This window comes from Anolis sagrei, chromosome 1, assembly GCF_037176765.1.
Source record: "Anolis sagrei isolate rAnoSag1 chromosome 1, rAnoSag1.mat, whole genome shotgun sequence".
Lineage (NCBI taxonomy): Eukaryota > Metazoa > Chordata > Lepidosauria > Squamata > Dactyloidae > Anolis > Anolis sagrei.
The window spans coordinates 182,760,774-182,778,090 of NC_090021.1; the positions used below are offsets into that span (position 1 = coordinate 182,760,774).

Consider the following 17,317-nt stretch of genomic DNA (forward strand, 5'->3'; position numbering starts at 1 on the left):
CTCAGAGAAATGCTTGTGAGTGTCAAGTAACTTACATCCATTTTTTTTTCATGTCAAGAGCAACTTGAGAAACAGCAAGTCACTTCTGGTGTGAGAGAATTGGCTGTCTGCAAGGACGTTGCCCAGGGGACGTCCAGATGTTTGGTTTTTTTTAATGTTTTATCATCCTTGTGGGAGGTTTTTCTCATGTCCCTGCATGGGGAGCTGGAGCTGACAGAGGGAGCTCAACTCTCAGTCAGCAGTCCTGCCGGCACAAGGGTTTAACCCATTGTGCCACTGGGGGCTCCACTTAAATCCATGACAGAATAGGGTTTCAGGCTTGGTAGGTAGGGGTTATTTTTTTTCTTTTGCTGTAACCATCTTACTGTTTTAGCAATGCCATTGGGTATGGGCTGAATGGACAGAAAAGTTTCCAGAAGTACCAAGTGTTCAGGCTCTTCCTAGTTCATATTTTAGATTTATTTGCAACGTCCTCCCACCCACTGTATAAACATAAGCCCGAGATTGCTGGACAGACTCTTCACGTAATACATGTAATATGAACATAAAAATAGTTTGCATACCTCTGTACACAGGGCTGTGCACAACTTCTGCAGCCAGAAGTTGTGCAACCGCAAGTTCATAAACAACCATAGCCCACTCCTAGGTGTTCTTGGAGTAGATACAGATAATTTTCTCTTAGGGTGAATCTACGCTGTAGAATTAATGCAGCTTGAGGCTGTTTTAACTGTCATGCCTCAATGCTATTGGACCCTGGGATTTAGTGTTTGGCCAGGCACAGCATGCTTTTGCAAAGGGAAAAGATCTTGTCAAATTACAAATCCCAGGACTCAATAACATTGAGCATTGTACTGTCTCAAAGACTCTTCCATGATTAAAGCACAATTCAAAGTGCTGGTTCTAACCTATAAAAACCCTATACGGTTCCTGCCCAGTTTACCTGTCCAAACGTATCTTTCGCTATAAACCATCAAGAACCTTAAGATAATCCAGGGAGGCCCTGTTCTCGGTCCCACCATTTTCGCAGTCGTGCTTGGTGGGATGAGGGACAGGGCCTTCTCTTTGGTGGCTCCCCAGCTATGGAACTCTCTCCCCAATGAGGTTAGGTCTGCCCCCTCCCCCCTGACTTTCAGGAAGTAGTTGAAATCCTGGCTTTGGAATCAGGCATTTGCAGATTTATGGATTGAACCAGTAAAGACTGAATGTTGTTGGACCACAATGTTTGGATTGAGTTGGATGATGTTTTCACTCAACGAACAGTCTTTTATATGTATTTTATAACCTATTCATTATGTATGTTGTTTTTAAAATGTTATTGATTGTGTAGCATTGAATTTTTGCTGTTGTTAGCCATTCTGAATCCCTCCACGGAGGTAGAGAAGAACGGGATATAAAAGTTATAAATAAATAAAGGGATAAAACTGGAGATATACAGGGTTAGTCAAAATGCATAGGCCAATAAGCCATATATCCGGATCCTTGAAAAACCCAAGCTGAATGTACCAATGGTGGAGAGATGACATTGATCACTGTGTAATTATTAGGAGTGTGCAGAATTTTGTTTTTAATTCATATTTTGCATCAAATTTGTTAAATTTGTGCATACAAATTGATATTAGAAACATGCAGCAAAGGTGGGGGGAATTTAGAAATCGAAACACTCACCAATCATTTTGATTAAGATTCTGTAACATTTGGATGCCTCTCAAGGTCAATTTAATTTTCAGTATAAGCATTAAGCAACTTTGGTAAAGCCAAGAGAACATAAAGTGTTTGGAAAAAGTCACTGGGAGCAGGACTATAGTTAATGGGAGGGAGACTGAGAACAAAGCATTCTGAGAAATGTAGTTTGGGAAGGTGAGGCCCCCTGTGGCAGAGAATGCAAAAGGCCCTGCCCTAAACTACATTTCCCAGAATGCAGTGCTGAGCAATGAGCTGCAGTAGCCAGCTGTTTAGAGTCAGTCTAATAATGATAAATAAAATTATTGAATCGGCAAAGAGGACTAAAGTAAGTAAGTAACAGTATAAATATTTGCTAAGTTGAAGTTATGTGATTGTGTGTCATAAAGGCAAATAGACATTCAAGTGGATTGCTTGTGTCGATTTTTTGGGGGGGGGGAGGGATAAATAGTTTTTGTCTAAACTTTTAAAAATCCCCAAAAATCTGTAGATGTGTGAATCTCTCTGAAACATCTGGAAATTGGTGTCCTGGTTATCTTGTGCATTGTATATAAAATCCAAGTAGATAGCTCTTGTCGTTTTTTAAAAGTTGTTTATAAAATCTTTGAAAATTCCCCAAAATTTTGTGGATAATTGAAACACTCTGAAATTTGGTGGGCTAACGGTGGTAGATGTGTTCTACCATTGCAGCAAGTTTCATCCCAATAGGTTTAAAAAAATGAGGGAGAAAGGAGCCCCTGAATTTTCCCCAATTATAGCAATTTAATTATGTGCATGCACAATGGCTATAACAAAATAGTAACAAAATTTAGTTATAGTTATAGTAATATGTTTTTCACTAAGTATACTTTAGAAATACCTTAGAAACAAAGTTCCAGCAAACAACCAGTTTTGTAAGTACATTTTTTATGGATCACACAAGCCTAGTAATTATACATCCAAAGTGATCCTTCGGGCAATGCTCACCTAATTATTCAGGTCGACTATGACAACTATATGTGTAATGAGATGAATCATCTCAATTGTTAGTGCAAACTAATAATAAACCTACTGATTTACTAGAACATGTGTTAAGGGTTGACTTTCCATAGATAGAGCAGCTCTTTTACAATTGCAATTAACAGATTTCAAACTTATATATTTTCAGTCTCATTTGGCTCTCTTTTTTGCTGGCAGGCAAAGACATTTTGTTTAGATGGCTATTGAGTTTTGTAACGGATGTTACTATTTTTGTTACAATTCAAATACTTTGAATTCAATGCCAATTAAACTCAATGATTTGATCTTTTAATTGCTTTTCATCATTATAATTGGTTTTAACTGTGACCTGTTTCAAAGCCACCTTGAGTCCTACCCCAGGAGAAAGATGCAAAGCAAACCAACATGTTGCATTTTAAAACACAGGAAGCCTGAACAATGATACTGCATCATCGGAGGTATCTTGTGCACAAACATTTCTCATTTAGGTTGTTGTAGGTTTTTCGGGCTATATGGCCATGTTTTAGAAGCATTCTCTCCTGACGTTTTGCCTGCATCTATGGCAAGCATCCTTAAAGGTTGTGAGGAAGCTTGCCATAGATGCAGACGAAACATCAGGAGTAATGCTTCTAGAACATGGCCATATAGCCCAATCCTACAACAACCCAGTGATTCCAGCCGTGAAAGTCTTTGACAATACAATTCTCATTTAGTGGCTCCATGAATTTATAGCAAGTTGTAATGGCCAATATTTCCCTCTATATGGGAAGCCTGTGTAAATGGGTAGGTCATCACCTTGAGCAAACCTATGTACTGTATGCACTCGAGTATAAGCTGACCTGAATATAAGCCGAGCACCTTATTTTGCCACAAAAAAACCTAGGAAAACGACTTGACTCAAGTTTAAGCCGAGGATGGGAAATGCAGCAGCTACTGGTAAATTTCAAAATAAAAATAGATACCAATACAATTACATTAATTGAGGCATCAGTAGGTTAAATGTTTTTAAATATTTACATAAAACCATAATTTATATAAATAAAAATGTAATGTTCGTTTGTGGGATTATCATATCTCAAATTGACACAAAATTTGGACACTACACCCCTAACAGACCAACGAGTGACCATCCATCACTCATGAACCCCTCCCAAAAAACAGGGGAAAGGACTTAACCCCCCCCCCCCCCCAAAGCTAAATGACAATACAGCGCATGCACGAAAATGACAGCTCCCAGCATTCCCTAGACCAGGCTCTTTAGGGGAGGATGAGGCTCCAAATGCACTGGTTCCAAGATGCAAGCTTGCTTCTCCTTGGATTTCTTTGAGACCATCTCAATCCATACATATTTCCTATTTCCTATTCCTGGATTGCAACTCCCAGCAATTCTCTGGATAGATTAGATAGAGATAGATAGTAGGTAGACAGATCACCAAGAATAGGTAGAGAATGAATGATTCAACCATTATTCTATGCTTCTTCAATGTAAATGTGCTTACGCATCCTTCCAATAATAATAGAGAATAAAATAATAAATGTAATAAAAATAATAATAGAGGAAAATAATGGAATATAATAATAACAGTAATAATAGAGTGAAATAATAAATGTAATAATGATAATAAATAGAGTATAATAATAAATGTAATAATAATAGAGTAAAATAATAAATGTAATAAAAATAATACTAACAGAGTAAAATCTATATAAATAAAAATGTAATGTTCGTTTGTGGGATTAACAGAACTCAAAAACAACTGGACGAATTGACACCAAATTTGGACACAAGACACCTAACAACCCAATGTATGTCTTTCACTCAAAAAAATTGATTTTGTCATTTGGGAGTTGTAGTTGCTGGGATTTACAGTTCACCTACAATCAAAGAGCATTCTGTACACCACTGATGGAATTGAACTTGGCACACAGTTCTCCTGTGACCAACAGAAAATACTGGAAGGGTTTGGTGGGCAGTGTCCTTTGGTTTTGGAGTTATAGTTCACCTACATCCAGAGATCATTGTGGACTCAAACAATGATGGATCTGGACCAAACTTGGCACAAAAACTTAGTATGCCCAAATGTGAACACTGGTGGAGTTTGGGGAAAATAACCTTGACACTTGGGAGTTGTAGTTGCTGGGAGTTATAGTTCACCTGCAATCAAAGAGCATTCTGAACTCCACCAACGACAGAATTGAACCAGACTTGGCACACAGAACTCCCATGACCAACAGAAAATACTGGAAGGGTTTGGTGGGCAGTGCCCTTTGGTTTTGGAGTTATGGTTCACCTACATCCAGAGATCAGTGTGCACTCAAACAATGATAGATCTGGACCAAACTCTACACAAATACTCAATATGCCCAAATGTGAACTCTGGTAGAGTTTGGGGAAAATAGAATCTTGACATTTGGGAGTTGTAGTTGCTGGGATTTATAGTTCACCTACAATCACAGAGCATTCTGAATCCCACCAACGATAGAATTGAGCCAAACCTCCCACATAGAACCTCCATGTGGGCCACAGCAACGTGTGGCAGGTGACGGGTAGTGATAAATAACTTGGACTCGAGTATAAGCCGAGGGGAACTTTTTGAGCCTAAAAAGGGTGATGAAAAACTTGCCTTATACTTGAGTATATACGGTACTCAATTCTATTTTTTTTTAAAAGTAACTGAGTTGCAAGTCCATCTTTAGTTTTAGCAGGACTTGGGCATCGAAGAGAATCAATGCCTCACAGAGTGGCTAAAATTTATTGTCCCTCTTCTTCCTAAATCCAGCAAATAGAATTCGAAACCGTCAACGAGAATCAAAATATCCTAGAGACGGAAGGGACTGCAAGGGTCATCCAGTTCATCAGAAACGTTACAAAAGAGTTATTTGCAAAAGCATGTGTTTTTTTCCTTGTCCACGATGGTCAAGAGGCAACAGCTCCCTTACCATTTTACTTCGATACAAAGACTGCAAAAAGAACTTGGCAGAGTAATGTGGGAATTTAGGTAACTGTGGATTCACAAGGGTCAAATGTTTCCAGCAGTTCTATGTTCCCACACACAAGATAAAGGGTTGCCGAAGGATTTATACTTGTAGCTCATTAAACAAAAAAATCTATAGATTCTGAGAAGGCAACAACTGTATTGTCAAAGATAAGAAACAGGGAGAACAAGGTGTGGAAGGAAAGAGTGTAATGGGAGCGACCGAGGTCAGTCAAATCTATATCTATATGTATAAGAAAAGTCAAAGTTGAGCGATGGATTTCCAAGATAGCTCCAACTTCAAGAAGGCACTGTGACTCCCACTGATGTCAGATCTGGACCAAACTTGGCCACAACCAACAGAAAATACTGGAGAGGTTTTGGGGAGAAGGGGGGGGGGTTGACTATAAAATTTGGGACTTAGTAGTTTACCCACATCTAGAGAGCATTCTGAAGCCAACCAATGATGGATCTGGACCAAACCTGGCACACATACCTGACATGGCAAACTGAATATTAGTGGGGTTTGGAGGGAATTGATCTTAGAGGTTGGGATTTATAGTTAGCCCGTATCCACAGAGCACTGTGCACCCATTTACAATGGATCTTGACCAAACTTGGCACACATACTCAACATGACCAACTTTGAATACTGGTAGGGTTTGGGGGGATTGACCCAACATAATGGGAATTGTAATTAGCTCTGTATTCAAAGAGCCCTGAGACCCTAAGAACTGGGAAGCCCTGGCCCTTGACCGCTCCAGCTGGAGGTCAGCTGTGACCAGCAGTGCTGCAGAATTTGAAGAGGCACGAATGGAAGGTGAAAGAGAGAAACGTGCCAAGAGGAAAGCGCGTCAAGCCAACCCCAACCGAGACCACCTTCCACCTGGAAACCAATGCCCTCACTGCGGAAGAAGATGCAGATCAAGAATAGGGCTCCACAGCCACCTACGGACCCACAAAAATACTGAATCCTACTCGGCCAATGAGGGATCGCCTAAGTAAGTAAGCGACCAATGTAGACCAAACATGGCACACAAAACCCCCATGACCAACACAGCATTCTGGAGGAGATGGGGGGAGGGGCTGACCCACCATGAAGGGAGTTGTAGTTCGCTGCACATCCAGAGAACACAGAGAACCTCACCAATAACAGAACTGGACAAAACTTGGAATACATGACCAACATGGCCGACTTTAAGGACTGGTGAGGGTTGGGGTGGTTCACGTGGCTTGATTTGAATTGTAGTCCTTATGCATTTTCTTAATGGGACCATTAATAAAATCCAAAAACAATAACTTTTTCAAATATGTAGTGTTACAAATTATCAAATATCTATCCCACACATTGCCGAATACCTAAGTTAGTGAATGTACAGACACACACACACACATGTATATAAAGCCAGCTCAAGTTTAGATATTCAGTTATTACATGTGTGCTCAGTGGTGGGTTAACAAAATACAACAGAATGCCTAATACAAAAAAAACTCTATAGACTAAAAAGATCCCTGTCAATAAATGGTGCAAATTTCAATCAGTTGTTTTCCGTAGAGGTACAGTTTGAAGCTATATATCATTCCTGTCCTTTTCCCATAGAAGGATCAAGACAACCTAGATTTATGAAAAGCCAGTCACTGTGTTTGATACATAAAAGCAGAGGGAACAGCAGACACCCAGCAGGGAGAGACGTACAGCATCAGCTCACACCACACAAATACAAATGGCTCTAAATGAATGTCCTCAATTATAACCTACAATAGTTCCACCAGTAGCCACGTCACGAGGGCCAGGCAAAAAAATCATTACAGCTAAAATAAATGTGATGTGGCTAGAACTGGATTGCCAACTGTTAAAAAAGTGTTAAAGCAGTGTGTGTGTATGTGTGTGTGTGTGTGTGTGTGTGTGTGTGTGTGTGTGTGTATATATATATATATATATATATATATATATATATATATATAATTTTGATCAGAATAGCAGCATGAGGGTAAGGAGTATTCAACTCCTGTTATTTCCCAACAATATGGCATTGCATAGTCTTCTTGGCTGGGCAACCCTTAGATTTCCACCCTCCCATCAGATAGGATTACAGTACAAGATCTAGAAATGGCACAGTGAAAAGTTAAAACATCCTTTCTCTCTTCATTGCCATTACAACCCAAATGGGAATCCATGTGTGACCGAAGAAAGTTAAAGAACATTATGATGTTGACCTTGTATCAGGGCTATTTTAGTCTTCCATAGCGCCAGTTGGAAAACTCTATGGCTATCAGAGATAAGAGTAAGGCAACACAACAACACTTAGGTTGAGATCCTTCACTGTCCAGCATAATGTAAGAGGTCCAGATGTGGAACGCCACCACAATTGACCATTCATCACCCCCAGGATGTACGATTTTGCGGCAGTAGCCTCCCTGAATATCCGTTCCGTGGTTCATGAAGAACCATGGACACCTCTACCCAGTGTGAATGGGTAGAGGTGTCAGAGAAATATCTGGTTCTGCCCAATTGCCTCGTACAAACCAATATCTTCTGCAGAGATCCACTGATATCTGGTGGATGATGGCATTGGTCTGCATCTGGCTATGTATAAGACATGGGCACATAACCACAGAAAGGACACTTTGGTTGGCTATTACAGCAAAAATGTGAATGAGGCTTTGGTCTTGGTTTTGTTTTTGTTTTTTTGTCATGTCAGGAGTGACTTGAGAAACTGCAAGTCGCTTCTGGTGTGAGAGAATTGACCGTCTGCAAGGGTGTTGCCCAGGGGAAGCCCGGACATTTTTTGAAGTTTTATCATCCTTGTGGGAGGCTTCTCTCGTGTCCCCGCATGAGGAGTTGTAGCTGATAGAGGGAGCTCATCTGCGCTCTCCCTGAATTCGAACCTGCGACCTGTCGGTCCTGAGTCCTGTCGGCACAAGGGTTTAACCCACTGCGCCACTGGGGGCTCCTTGGTCTTGGTGGGAGGTGGGAAAGATTACACTATGCAACATAATTTGAAAAGGAGCCTGGAAATAAATACACACACACACACACACACACACACACAAGATAGCTCTCATAATCCTCCAGCCAGTAGGCTCCAGAGCAGCAGCAGTAGCAGCAGCAACGACAACAACGACAACAACAAAATAAATAAAGTTTTTGGATCACAACTTGGGTCAGGGCTACAACTTGGACTGGGAACACAGTGGGATATGAGCCAAGGCTTAAATTCACGGCATCCCGATCTCATCAGTCTCATATTTTGGTGTGCTTCAAGATAAGAAGATGCAAAAATAAATGGGGTGGAAGGCTTTCTTTCTGCTTATTTTTCCCAAGGTCTTTTTTGCCTGAGAAAAACTGTCCATTTTTTAAAGATGACTTAACGTAGCAGAGACAAGCAGTTCAAATACTTTCTCTTCCCACATTATTTTAAAACTACGTGACAGGAAAGTCTTTGAGGAAAGATTATGTACAATATCTCACGCCATTGAAAATCCTGATCTTGGCATCCTTTTGTCATTTCTCTCTATGGGAATGAGTGCTTTATCTCTGCTTGCCACTATGGAGGACTAAGAGACAAAATGATATTCTTTGTTGGTCTGTTTGTGTTGCAGTTTTTCTTTTTGTCTGCTTCTCACAAATAGGCAATAGCAGAGGTGCTTTATCATCCAGGCACTTCCCACCATTGAGGAATTCTTTGCTCTAACTGTAACAATAGTACTTTTGAAAGTAATTACAGTTTGTAATTATTTCCTGACTAAACTGTACCTTTTATTTATCAAACAGGAGTCATTTATGCCAACTAAGTTATATATGATCGCTGAAATATTGTTGTTTAGTTTCCATCTAAGCAGACCCACTGAATCAATTGTTGCATGGGAGTTAACACATACATAAACCCAACTGATTCTGTGGGTCTGTTCTAGATGAGAGTAACAAGATTTACGCAAGTGAGCCAAAAAATGAGGTGACAACTTGTGAAAGGTATTATATTATTATTATTATTATTATTATTATTATTATTATTATTATTTCTTACACACCTCTCCTCAGACCACAAGGAGAGCTGGGTAATTAATTTCTATTTTTCTCAAAAAGTATTGTTTTCTGGAAAACATATACATTTTTTATCTCAAAATTTCAAAAAGTTTTACATTCCTGTGTCAGTTTAGTGGCTTAAACGCCGGACTACAACTTTGGAAAACAGAGTTTGAATCCCCACTCAGCCATGAAAACCAACTGAGTCGGGTGACCTTGGATGAGTCCCTCACTCTTAGCCTCAGAAAATCCCACAGCAGAGTTGCTTCAGAGCCGCCATAAGTTGCAAATGGCTTGAAGGCACACAATAGGTGTGCCAAGTGGTATCATCCATAGTTTTACATATGTCTCTAGTAGGAACAGAATAGCAGATCTTAGTCTCCAGTTGTTAGAAATAAAATAGTATCAAGAAAACCATGGAGCCAAATCGAAGTCTGGACAGAGAGGATGGATGGGGGGAAATGAAGCTGCATGTAGGACAGATGGTATAGCTTAGTGGTTCCCAAACTGTGATCCGTGGCCAACCAGTGATCCACAAGAACAAAAATATGGTCCACGGCCTCGCTGTTACTATTTATTTTATTTATTTGTATCCCACCCATATTAGTCCGAAGGCAACTCAGGGCTATTGCCTGAGTCACTGTTGCAATGAGAGCAACTGGTCTTGCGAAACCCTATTAGAGTGCCAAGACTTATTAAATGTTGTTTTCTGTGGGCAAGCAGATGGCGACTACTGGATGGCATATGTTCTGTATCGGAAACTAGAGCTAATGTGATCTATCCACTGCAATTTTCTGAATCATCACCCAAAACAACCAAACCGAATCCAAAGTTGCTTTAACTATGCGGATTTTTGTTGCCAGTGTGATGTCTCTACTCTTCACTATTTTATCGAGATTGGACATTGCTCTCCTCCCAAGAAGTAAGCATCTTCTGATTTCCTGGCTGTAGTCTGTGTCTGCAGTAATCTTTGCACCTAGAGTCTGTCACTGCCTCCATGTTTTCTCTCTCTATTTGCCAGTTATCGATCAGTCTGGTTGCCATCATCTTGGTTTTTAAATCCAACTTTTGCACTTTCTTCTTTCACCTTGATTAGAAGGCTCCTCAGCTCCTCTTTGCTTTTGGCCATCAAAGTGGTATCATCTGCATATCTAAGATTGTTAATGTTTCTTCCAGCAATTTTTACCCCAGCCTTCCATTCATCAAGCCCCGCACATCGCATGATGTGTTCTGCATACAAGTTGAATAGGTTGGGTGAGAGTATACAACCCTGCTGTACGCCTTTTCCAATCTTGAACCAGTCTGTTGTTCCATGGTCAGTTCTGACTGTTGCTACTTGGTCCTTATACAGATTCCTCAGGAGAGAGACAAGGTGATTTGGTATGCCCATACCACCAAGAACTTGCCACAATTTATTATGATCTACACAGTTGAATGTACCTGAAGCAATCTCTGGATGGGAGAATATTGGTCAGACTTTATGGTCTAGATTTAATCTTTCTAACAAATTCATTGAAAATACCAAGATAAATTATTTATAACTTGGTTAGTTGGTAGTTTGGTTTTTATTCAGAATTTCCCCCCGATTGCTATGTGGACAAAAAGGGTTCTGCAAACAAATCAGTTTTGCTCAGAAATGAAGCAATTCCTTCAGAACCTCCTGCCTGAAATGATGACGACTTGTTCTTTTGTTGAGCAAGCCCTTCTTTCATAACTACTCTTTTCACAGCTCTCTGGAAGAAGTTTCAGTCCTTTAGATCCCTGATTAAATATAGACTACAGTAGCGTTTAGTCTTTCTATGAGGTCATTCTGTGGGAGGAAGGGTAGTGGAACAACCTCTCTATGTAACGTTGCTTTGATGAGAACATCTTGCTCATTTCACCACAGCAAAGAAATAATGTCTTTTCCAAAAGCAGAGGAGCTCCACTCTTCGAACACAGTGGATCTCAATCTGTGGGTCCCCAGATGTTTTGGCCTTCAACTCTCAGAAATCCTAACAGCTGGTAAGCTGGCTGGGATTTCTGGGAGTTGTAAGCCAAAACATCTGGGGACCCACATGTTGAGAACCACTGGTCTAACAAACATTTTAATATTGGCAATAGGGTTAAGTCACCCTTTTTATGGTTTGTATAATCTCTTAATGAAATGTAATATTTTACTGTTCAATGTTTAACTTTACACAGTGTTTGATTTTCGATTAATCTTTAAACTTTTATTAGAAGGTTTACATCTTTTTCAAATCTATATTGTTTATAAAATGTTGTGAGCTAGCTTGAGTCCAATTAATGGGAAAAAGGTGAGATATAAATGGACAGAAGGAAAAAAAGAGGAAGAGGAAGGAAAAGAAGGAGGAGAGGAAGAGAAAGAGGAATAGTAGTAGCAATAATCATAGTTTTAGGAGTGAATGAAGCTTGAAGAAGGTCACCTACTGTCTCTGTTTGGAGGATTCTGGTAATGTAGCATCAGGAAGAGCTTTTCCAAATATTGGCAGTGGGCAACTGTGGCCAACTTTCTCCAGAAGTTGGTCTGAAGTCCTCTTAATACCTTATTATTTGCTATCCCTTCATTAACTAGTTGGCATATATTTTGAACAGTGTGCCCACTGGGGCTTTTCCTCCTCTTTCCTGCTTCCCTCCCTCCTAGTGCACAGGACAGCAGCTTTCCCAGCACGAGGGAATGAGTGAGGGAGAGAGGGAATGAATACAGGCCCTGAAAGGAAGGCATCACAAGAAGGGAGCGAGGCCCTGTTGAAAAGGAAGGCAAGGTCTCTCTTGGGCTACGTTTCCATGCTCAGGTCTCCTTTCTGCTCCTGCCATAAACCGCAGCAGCATTGTCCTCCCAGGGCACGGACCTTTATCCCATGCCTCCTCGCTGCTCAGACCACTTCCCCCCATGTCCCATCGCCATGCAGATCCTTTCCTCTTGGTGTCTCAATGGTTAAAGACTCTGGCACAAACCAGTAAAGGTGGTCCCAGTGGTGATCGGCACATTGGATGCAGTGCCTAAAGACCTTGGCCTGCACTTAAACACAATCAGCACTGACAAAATTACCATCTGTCAGCTGCAAAAGGCCACCCAACTTGGATCTGGATGGATTATTCACAGATAGATTACACAATCCTAGATACGTGGGAAGTGTACGACGTGTGATCAAATACAAAAGCCAGCATAGTGATCTTGTTTGCTGTGTACTAATCTTGTTATGTATCTAATAATAATAATAATAATAATAATAATAATAATAATAATAATAATAATTTTGTCGTGTCAGGAGCAACCTGAGAAACTGCAAGTCGCTTCTGGGGACGCCCGGTAGATTTGATGTTTTATCATCCTTGTGGGAGGCTTCTCTCAAGTCCCAGCATGAGGGGCTGGAGCTGATACAGGGAGCTTATCTGCCTCTCCCTGGATTCAAACCTGCAACCTGTCAGTCTTCAGTTCTGCCGGCACAGGGGTTTAACCCACTGCACCACCAGGGGCTCCAATAATAATAATAATAATAATAATAATAATCAGAAGGAGGAGGAGGAGGAGGAGGAAGATCTGAGGTCCCTCAAAGTAAGGCCTGTGGGCCGGATGCAGCTATCTATGATCATTTATCCGGTTCCCACCCTAAAGTTTAGACTTAAAGATACACAACAATAATCCTAATTAACTTGACTATCTATCAGTCAAAAGCAGGCCCATGCTTCCCATTGAAATACAGTAAGTTTAAGTTGGTTGAAACTTTTTTTCATTTCAAATATTGTGTTGTTCTTTCATGGTTTTTTTTTTTTTTGCACTACAAATAAGATATGTGCAGTGTGCATAGGGATTCCTTCATGTTTTTCTCAAACTATAGCCCACCCCCCAAACAACCGAATTGGCCCTCGGTTTAAAAAGTTTGAGGACCTCTGCTATATATGGATGGGCACAGAATGACTCTGGTGAGATTGCCCTCATGCCTGCTGCTCCTGATGATTTTCCCGAATGAGCTGGTTGTCTTCCAAGAGCGATCCAGGATTTGCAGCTCCCTTTTAGGAATCTCCCCCCCCCCCCCCCCCACCAATCTGGCAGGCCCTCCAACTCCCATGCTCCTAGCTATCCATGCTGCTGACGTGACGTAACATGTATTCCAACACTCTGGACTCTGTGCCAGGCTTTAAAAACCTTCTGCTCTATTGGCCATTACTAGAAGGAATTTGTCAGCAAAGAAGTGGAGCCTGCCGAGTTCACTCTTCACTCACTTGGATGACATCCAAAAGGAATCTTTGATTCCCGTTAGGTCCTAATCGTGTTGGCACATTAAACACACGGGCGAGATCACAGGCTCCCGTATGATCTTGCATGCTATAGAGGGCACGTCTCCAAAAGCAGAGCGCGGAAACAGCTGTTGTCCTTGCAGAACCTTTGCACCTATTGTTAACAGGATATGCCCCTGCTAAGCCAGCTCAAAGGAGATTAACGCTGATGTGCAAAAAATAGAGCCAGCTCTGTCTGAGGTGATGTGTCTCTAGTATACCCAGGAGAGTATTTCACTGCAGCTAGAGTCACAATATTTCTCTCCACAGATGCCTGTCAAATAGACAGAACGGTAGCGATCAAATGGTTGCAAAAATGATAATCTACATGGCATTTTTATAGGGAACCAATCTTTTTATAGGGTTCCAAACTTGGTCACAATAAGGTAGGTAAAAAAGGTAAAGGTTTTCCCTTGATGTGAAGTCCACTCGTGTCCAACTGGGGGTTGGTGCTCATCTCCATTTCTAAGCCAAAGAGCCGGCGTTGTCCATAGACACCTCCAAGGTCATGTGGCCAGCATGACTGCATGGAGCGCCGTTACTTTCCCACAGAAGCGGTACCTATTGATCTACTCACACTTGCATGTTTTTGAATTTCTAGGTTGGCAGAAACTGGGCCTAGCAGGAGCTCACCCTGCTCGCTGGATTTGAACAACGAACCTTTTGGTCAGCAAGTTCAACCTCCAAGGCTGGCATGACTGCATGGAGCGCCGTTTACCTTCCCGTCAGATTAGGTAGGAATATGGAATCATACCCAAAATACATCATCACATATCTATGAAATATATTAATCCAAGCTGCAACAAAGTACTTGGAAGTGGAATGCAAGTTGATAAATTCTACTACGGACCTTCAATGTTGAAATAAAATGACCAGATCTGCCTAGAAAGCAACAACTCCGTTAAAACGTCCTCACTACACCAACCAGGGATCAGTCTGGGGTGTGCCTGCTTGTTATTGAAATATGTAATTGAAATGCTTGTTATACATGAAGTTCTCCCGAGAGAAAAGTGCCAGTAATCTGATAGACAAGAAATGTCAACATTAAATCATAGAGATCATTTAGATCTCAGACGAAACTGAAAAGTACAAGCAGAGGCGGAAAAGATGAGATTCATCCAGGATTCAAACAGAAACAACGAAATTAATTTTGGCAAAGCTATGTACCATTCTCTAAGTAAAGGTAAAGGCTTCCCCTGATGTTAAGTCTAGTTGTGTCCAACTCTGGGGAGTGGTGCTCATCTCCATTTCTAAACCGAAGAGCCGGTGTTGTCTTTAGACACCTCCAAGGTCATGTGGCCAGCATGACTGCATGGAGCACTGTTATCTTCCCACCGGAGTGGTACCTATTGATTTGCTCACACTTGCATGTTTTTGAATTTCTAGGTTGAAAGATCGGAATCGAACCGCCAACCTTTCGGTCAGCAAGTTCAGCAGCTCAGCAGTTTAACTTGCTGTGCAACCAGGGGGGCCCATTCTATAGCCAGACCCAAATTGATTTCATTGCTTGAGCGGTTGACTATGACTTAAAAGCAGTGTTTCTCAATCTTCCTAATGCTGTGACCCCTTAATGCAGTTCCTCATGTTGTGGTGACCCTCGACCATAACATTATTTGCGTTGCTACTTCATAACTGTAATTTTGCTACTGTTATGAATCGTCATGTAAATATCTGATATGCAAAATGTATTTTCATTCACTGGACCAATTTCGCACAAATACCCGATACGACCAAATTTAAATGCTGGTGGGGTGGGGTGGGTTGATTTTGTCATTTGGGAATTGTAGTTGCTGGGATTTATAGTTCACCTACAATCAAAGAGCATTCTGAACTCCACCAATGATGGAATTGAACCAAACTTGGCACATAGAACTCCCATGACCAACAAAAAAATACTGGAAAGGTTTGGTGGGCATTGACTTTGAGTTTGGGAGCTGTAGTTCCCCTACATCCAGAGAGCACAGTGGACTCAAACAATGATGGATCTGGACCAAACTTGGCACAAATACTCAATATGCCCAAATGTGAATACTGGTGGAGTTTGGGGGAAATAGACCTTGACACTTGGGAGTTGTAGTTGCTGGGATTTATAGTTCACCTACAGTCAAAGAGCATTCTGAACCCCATCAATGATAGAATTGGGCCAAACTTCCCCCACAGAACCCCCATGGCCAACACAAAAATCTGGTGTTTTCTGATGGTCTTTGGCGACCCTTCTGACCCCCCCTCCCCCCCCCCCCGTGACCTCCCCAGTTGAGAAACACTGCTCTAAAGACTGGCATTTGAATCCACACTCAGCCCTTGAAAACCACTGGCTGACCTTGGGTAAATCACTCTTCCTCGGCCTCAGAGGAAGGCAAAGGTAAGCTTCTCCTAAAGAAACCTTACCAAGAAAACCCTCTGACAGGTTTGCTTTAGGGTCGCCATAGGTCTGAAATTACTTGAAGAAAAACATACTATTCTATCAATTGTAACTTCTCTGTCATTTTCAATCTCTCTTGGGCGAATGCACACCAGTGAACTAGCCATCACAATAAGCTGGAATCGTAAGACCCAACTAAGAGCATGACCGCTTGCAGCACGTCAAAGCATGTAAATATTGGGTTGTTGTAGGTTTTTTGGGGCTATATGGCCACGTTCTAGAGGCATTCTCTCCTGACGTTTCACCTGCATCTATGGCAAGCATCCTCAGAGGTTGTGAGGTCTCACAACCTCTGAGGATGCTTGCCATAGATGCAGGAGAATTTACAACAACCCAGTGATTCCAGCCATGAAAGCCTTCGACAATACATGTAAATATTGCGTAATAGTAACTCATAATGTATAGAGCTCCAGTACATATTTTGCCCTCTAGATGGTGCACAAAGGTCCTCGAGCAGATCCATAGCTGCCACCCGCTTTGCCTTCTGTCAATCCGCTGCTTCCCTGCAAATGCACTGGCATTAACTTCACAATGCTGTTAGCGTGGCTTTTATTTTTGGAAGCTGGCTGCTGTATTAACTGGTAAAGCTGCTTCCATGGAGTTCATTTGGGAAGCAGAGATGCGGAATTAACTTGAAATGATGCTCATCTAGCATTTCTCTATGCAAGAGTAGCCAAACCACACACAGACACAAGGGGGGGGGGGGGGGGGCAAGTGGAGTCTGATCTGCCATTAACATTTTTAGAAGACTTCTGAAAATGGAGTGTGAAATAAATCAGAACAGACAAATTGTAGCCTTCACTCCATGAGTTTCCTACCCATGAAATCTAACACCACGTGGTCAACCTATGGATTATTTCACAACCTTATGAAATCCTGCAATTGGCAGTATAAAGGGGGGGCTATTTCGAATCCTTAGGTAGAGAATTCTCCTCGGATGCATCTGACCAAACT

General features: G+C 41.4%; 1 protein-coding gene across 4 annotated transcripts in view; it reads right to left on the reverse strand.

Moving 5' to 3' along the window:
* Positions 1-17,317, reverse strand: part of GLS (glutaminase) — a 73,059-nt gene that overhangs the window by 4,190 nt on the left and 51,552 nt on the right. The gene's annotated exons all lie outside the window — the stretch shown is intronic.